Here is a 6,876-nt window from a genome sequence, read left to right as displayed (position 1 = left end):
CCGTCTGTCAGTGATACACTCGTATTCGCGTATCCTCTCAAATACTATGCCATAGCGTTGATATCCTTTTTATGGGTATTTTATGTAAAACGGTTCCTATATGAATACATTTCAGTCACTTTTTAACAGTGTTCCTTTTGCATATTTTTTGCGATGATATTTTTTTGAACACTTTTTGCTTCAGTCAATGGAACTACAAAAAAGTAACACAATTGTAAATTATAATACAGTACACTCTATGCAGAAATCTATAAAACTGAGCGTTGGTTAAATTGTTAAATATCATGAAGTACAATGTATATGAAATGTTTTTATGTGTTTTAAAAAAGTAATTTACTTCATCAAAAACTAATATATTTAAATTAATAAATAAATAAAAAAAATTTTGTGCGAACGAAATACTAAATTTTTATGAATCATACATTTACACAAATACTATTTTCAGGCAGCCAAATTTCCTTAATTTCGTATAAATGAAACTAAGCTAATTTCGATAGTGTTCATACTGCCACAAATTAAGGAAATCATATGTTTTTTGTTTACAAATCGAATGTTAAAAATCACATGCTTTAAACACCTTTTGAATCTGAGAAATTTTAAAACTTGATTATTATAACTGTAAAAGATGGCATTCAGTAGTTTTATTAGCTTTAGCGGATCTTAGGTATGTGAATTATTATTTTTCACTCTATTTTAAATTAATAACAGTTACAGTTTTTTCTCTATATTTAAATTAAAAAATTTGCACTGCTTTCAAAATATTTTTCCCGGTTTCATTAAAGTCAACTGTCACTGACATTTATTTAAAAAAAAACGTCACTTTTTCGTTATCTCAACTTTATCTTTTGCTAAAATTTTATCTTACTCATAGTTGCATTTGAAATATCCCTTAATTTCAGTCTTCGTTTCAACGAAATTAAGGCTATTTTCCTTTTCCGTTCCAACCTTAAAACTGAATTTTGTATGTAAAAAATAGCTTCATTTCGCTGAAACGAAGATGAAATAAAGATTTTTATGAAATTAAGGTGCGTCTAAACATAGTAAAAGACTAGTTTCAGTATTATGTATTCTCTGAACATAATAGAGTCAGTTTACAGTTGGGTATGCATCGATTCATTTTCGATCAGTTTTTATAGAATTTGCGACATATGTTCCTAAGGACAGATTAATTTAAATATTTGATTGTAATTAAACACATTTTTGAACAAATACATAAAATCTCATCAATGACAATTTCTGTACATGTCTTGTATACTACCACGTCAGTATTTGGGAAAATATGTACACTCATTGCTTAGTTGCTATATAATATTTCGTTTCCATTTTATCTTTACAATGTGTACTCAAATTTCGTCACAATGTAATTGGCAGTTTTTCGAATATCATCCTCGGACAGTCTAAAAGATAACGTGATCAAAGACAATTTGGGCAACTGAGTTACTTTAATCAAAATAATCATTTCAAATTACTGCAAATAGAAATTTTTACACTAAAAGTGAGTTTAAAATGGGTACAATACGTTTACTAATAATTTCAGCATGCTCACATAAACGAGTGTCTGAAGTCATCCATACCGATTGTAGTGCTACATTACATGTTGCCGATATTTGTGATTTTTGTTGCTATTTTCGGTACTAGAATTGTTGCGATTTTTGTTGGCTGTTATTTTTTCTCTTAGTGTTGATATAGTATTTGCGCATATTTTATACAAACAAATATTTGCTGGGATTCAAAGGATTTGTTATGTTTTTGCAGTGTGTCCGACGAACACAATTGTATGCCTATTGTATTTCCTTTATTAACATACATTTCTTTTTTGTCATTTGTGTGGTTAATATTTTTTAAAGGATTCATTGCAGTGGTTTTTTTCTACTAGATTTGTATATTTTGTAACGGTGTAAAAACATGAAACCTACTGAATTATTCTCCCATTCTATGACAAAAACAAAGGACATTGTATATACGAACATGTAAAATGACATTTAAGTAACAATGTTGGAATCACAGTGACAAAGTTACAATCAAGATATGAAAACATATATACACGAAACTATAGAACAATAGTGACTTTTCACTATTTATTGTGTGATACCATATATCTTCCTCAAAACTTGTCATTTTAGCAGCATATATTCATTCCTCACAAGCTTCAAACAAAGTTCATAGAAGTTCCGTGGGAACTTCCTTTCACAAATTTTATTTTAGTTCATGCTTATATATCTTTATAAAAATCTGCTATATATTAACACCAAACTTACAATGATTCTCGCAGCACTTGTGCTGAGTACGAAAAAAGCACCCCGCATATGCTTTGTAACAACACTAAGAAAAATATGCTATAACCACAACTAGTAAGTTGACCTGATCATTTTATTAGATAAATTTTAGCTCATGTGATGAAGAAAATATGTAGTATAATTGAACCAACATGATCTTATAGACCTAAGATTTAGTTAAAATCTGGTTTAAAACACCCAAATTATTTTTCTGAGTATTTTTGGTGCTATCACAACCAAGATTTAATGTGCTGAGTGCTAATCCTCTAGAATATCTTTGTCAATTACGAGACATCTTCTTAAAAAACCTCAAAGGCTGTATTCAAAGTTCAAAATGATTTTAAACTTTTCGAGTTATATACGATAATTCAATAGACCGTTAACCCTAAGTAAGTCCATTGGTTCATTTTTCTAATCCCACCTCATCAACACTTATTAACATAGTTGATATTTAAATAAAAATCATATCGTTTGAAACAATTTCTATACTTTTAACGTGATTATAAAATACTTGAACTAACCATTATTCTTTTATACTTAAGTCACTGTAAATATATTGTTTATAGTGCAAGATCTATAATACAGTAGTAGCAGCTATTATAGCAGCGTGGAACTTGCATATCTTGTTGAGAAGAGAATAAGAAGTTCGAGCAAGTGCTCAAAAATACCAAAGTGAGCATCTTTTTTCGGATGAAGTAAAGAGGCTCGGCAAAGTAGATTTAATAAAATTATTTGCGGAAAGCGGTAAGGAACATAGATCCCCAGGTTACAGTTACAAGTCCCCCAACTTGCAAATAACCATAGCAAAATCATAATCCAATCTATATAGAATTGTGATTAATCCAATATTGATTTAAATTTTTAATTTTTAATGTAATCACATTAGTTTTTATTAGCATATCCTGAACAACAGTTTAGAAGTATTTAAAAATTATTTTCAACCATTTTTATTGAAGAGCTCACATATTAAAAATATAGAACAAACTCATTTTTTTTGCTATTATATAGAAAAAAAAGAGTTTATAAACATACTTTGACTCTTTATTGAAATTTATATGTATGACAATAATTTTAATATTTCAATATAAAATTAAAAAAAGGAAATTGATTGGAACTTGTTGAACCCTCCATGTTATGCGAGTATCGCAGCATTGAAAAGGTTCTTATCATTTCACTTGGTCGCACTTCTGCAAACTGAAAGTTTGTATATAACTTTTAAATATATATATATATTTATATATACATACATTACTAAACATTATTAAAAATAACAATACCATACAGATTATTTTATCAATTTCTTAATAAATTTTATTTATATATATTTTATTACTGATAATCTTAAATACTTATGCGCAGCTAAAATTTTGTGCAGAAATTGTAGACTTCACCCTAATATTATAATTAAGAGGTTTTCTACTTTCTACATAATTTAAGATTACCGTTTCACACGTAAATATTTAATCGCTTAGAATGATAGTTTTAACAACATAACTTGTATCGAATTTAACAAAATTGCTTATATTTTTGTCCGATTTGTTTAGATCAAATCATTTATATACTTATTTAAAAATATTAATAAATATTATATAAATTAAATATTATAAATTAAAAAGAATTAGAATAATTAATCAGACTTGTTGATTTACTTAATTTTTATTTCGTTAATCGAAGAAAAAGTCAATTCTTCATTTTTCACAAACCTAGAGATGAAAGACAATTCTATTGTCTACTTATCAGGCTACTACTACTTATATATTTTCACTTTTCATTATTTTGATTGATAGCAACAATCAGAACTCAACCATTTGTTAAGTTGTTTTTTTTTAGATTTGCAAAGAATTGAATCAAGACATCATATCCAAGAGAAGTTTATTAATGAGAAACCATTTATGATATATCCGTACAATATTCGTCTTTCACGTACCGTTGTCCATTTTATATAGAATTTTTGACTTTAATCTCGGCAGAATTTGAGTATTAAATTTAAGATTGCACTACGTAGGTATATAGCTTAACTATATAAGCTGTAGCTTCTATAGCAAGTAACCATCTTAACAACCAAAACGTGATGCGACATTAAGTTCTGAAGAACTTGTTTAAAATGCACATCTTCCATATTATTATAGATCTTTATCTTGATATTTCTTAGTATAATGATATTCTTATATTGTTACATTAAATTTGGGTAAGTGTTTCTCTTAAAGTAAGTGTTACGTGAATGAATTATGTTTTAAACAAAAAGAAATTTGTTCATTGATAGTTTTAAAAAGGATTCTAATAGATTTCTTGCGGTAGTCACAATTGCTTTTTGGTCTGCAAATTTTTCTATTAAGAGTCCAGTAATCGTGGATATGTTTTGCGTAAAGAGAAAGTAAAGAATAAGACCAAACCTACTACCTTGTGAAACTCCACCTTCAAGCAAACATAATGAGAACAATTTCTTTGGATTATTTACTTAAAGTTGTTATTAAGATAGATACGATTTAATGATTGTATAAAATAAGAGAGCTTTAAATTTTTTTAGAGCATGAAATTTTTAATTTTATATTTAATAAATTTAATTTTAATTTTAACAAATCATGCAGATCTTATATTTACACAATTAATTGTTGTAATATTACATTTAGAGGAAAATTTAATCATCGCCGACATTTATGTGGTATAAAACTATACAAAATAAATTAAAAATCAAAAATTTAAAAAAACAAACATTTTATTGATAAAACGTGAAATCAAAACAATAAAATCAAATTTATATAAATAAATGTTATAACACGGTAAAAACTCCTTCAAAGTCTCTATAAAATGAATATATTCTCGATCTTTTTAACATATCTATATGTCTACCTAGTTGAACTAGATAGTATCCTGTAGTATATTCTGTAGCACATGTCAACCGTCGCTCGAAGAAAGTACATCAGAACATCTGTTGTGTCTATGTCCAGACTTGTTCAGAACCAGGCTTAAGCTTTTGAATGTCCCTTTAACATATTAAGCGATATTTTCAGGATTAGTGTCGGCTGGACACTCTCATTTATAAATTCTTCTTCTGTCGGGTTCTAACTTGATCATTCTCCTACCCATGATTACAAGTAATTGTGGAATCAAAATGTCTTTTTAATCCAAGGAGTATTTGATGCTCCCTCTTCTTCAACTAATTAAGAAACTAACTGAAATAGTTGAATTATATCACGATAACGATCCCAAAATCTTATAGGCTTGCAGGCTAAATCAATTAGTAACCATATAAAGGAATAATTCATATTAAAATTTATTGTATGCTTCATACGGGTTTTTAGTTAATGTTGCGTATTATATAGATATGAAAAGCATTTATTATTTTTGTCAAATTTTGTTCAGTTTTAATTTAGATATAACTCTCTTACAAGCAACCAAATCAAATATATAGCTATGTAAGATATCAAAACAAAAAATTGAATAGATTTTTATAACAGTAGATTTGTGCTAGTAGATCGCGCAAAAGTTTTTCTTAAATTTTATATTTAAATATTTAAAACTGTATAATATAATCAATTATACTCAAGAATTATAATCAATTATATCAAATAATTTGATGCATAACACATTTTGAAACATTCAGCATCATCAAAAAATAATTTTAATTTCATAGGAAAAAAAGATTATCAGCAAGTGCTGATTAATTTTAAAAACTTCTATTGAAAAACATATATTCCTTTACACTATGTAGTAATATCTTAACATACATTACAATATTCTATCTCAAAACCATTATCAAAGCATATGCTCTATTTCCGGCAACTTTTATAGGATGTCATCACAAATAATTTTTAAATATAATTTTTTTCTCCTTCATTGTTCATAACATTTGTTGCGCTTATTTTTGTGCATAAAACACTCCTCGGCCAGTCCTTTTCCTTATATATTTTGTTTTCGAACCCTTTTTGACGTTACATATTTAGATGAATATTGTATACGTATTTGGTTTAAATTTAGGTTTTATCTGTCAAAAGTACATTTGCCTTGGTTACGCCACAATAAAATCCTTGAAACATTCTAATGACAACATCAGTAACTTTGACATGCCCTCAAGGCAAAGTAGCTCCCATTTCGTTTGCTTTGGCTGCTTTGAAGGGTTGCATGAAGCAACCAGTGTGTGAGTGATACGTAGTCTTTGTAGACAGTTGGGGTATGGCTTTTTTTAATCTTAAACCCCAAACCATTCCCACTTCACTCAACACTCCTTTATTGTTTTGTCTTCATTTGTGGCGTTGATGAAACTTTAATGACACGCAACAAATGCTTCAAAATCTTTACTAAACAATTTAAATTGTTTGGGATTTTGTTTTAGGAAACTTCATTGGTTTCATTTCAAACCCCAAAGCATTTCAAAGGTTCTTCAGATTGTACTCAGTGATGATTTTGTAATAAGATGTTTTATCTGTGTTTTTTCGTTTGTTTGTTTGTTTGTTTGTTTGTTTGTTGATGTTGTTTCTTGATAATGATTCAATTTATATCAAGATTAAGTTATCAAAGATATTGTACGTAAAACGTTTATAATACAATAAATTAGTTTACGAAAGATATAGAAAATAAGTAACAAAGAATAATTTTAAAT

This window comes from Teleopsis dalmanni, chromosome 1, assembly GCF_002237135.1.
Source record: "Teleopsis dalmanni isolate 2A chromosome 1, ASM223713v2, whole genome shotgun sequence".
In the NCBI taxonomy this organism is placed as follows: domain Eukaryota; kingdom Metazoa; phylum Arthropoda; class Insecta; order Diptera; family Diopsidae; genus Teleopsis; species Teleopsis dalmanni.
This window is presented reverse-complemented; position numbering follows the sequence as displayed.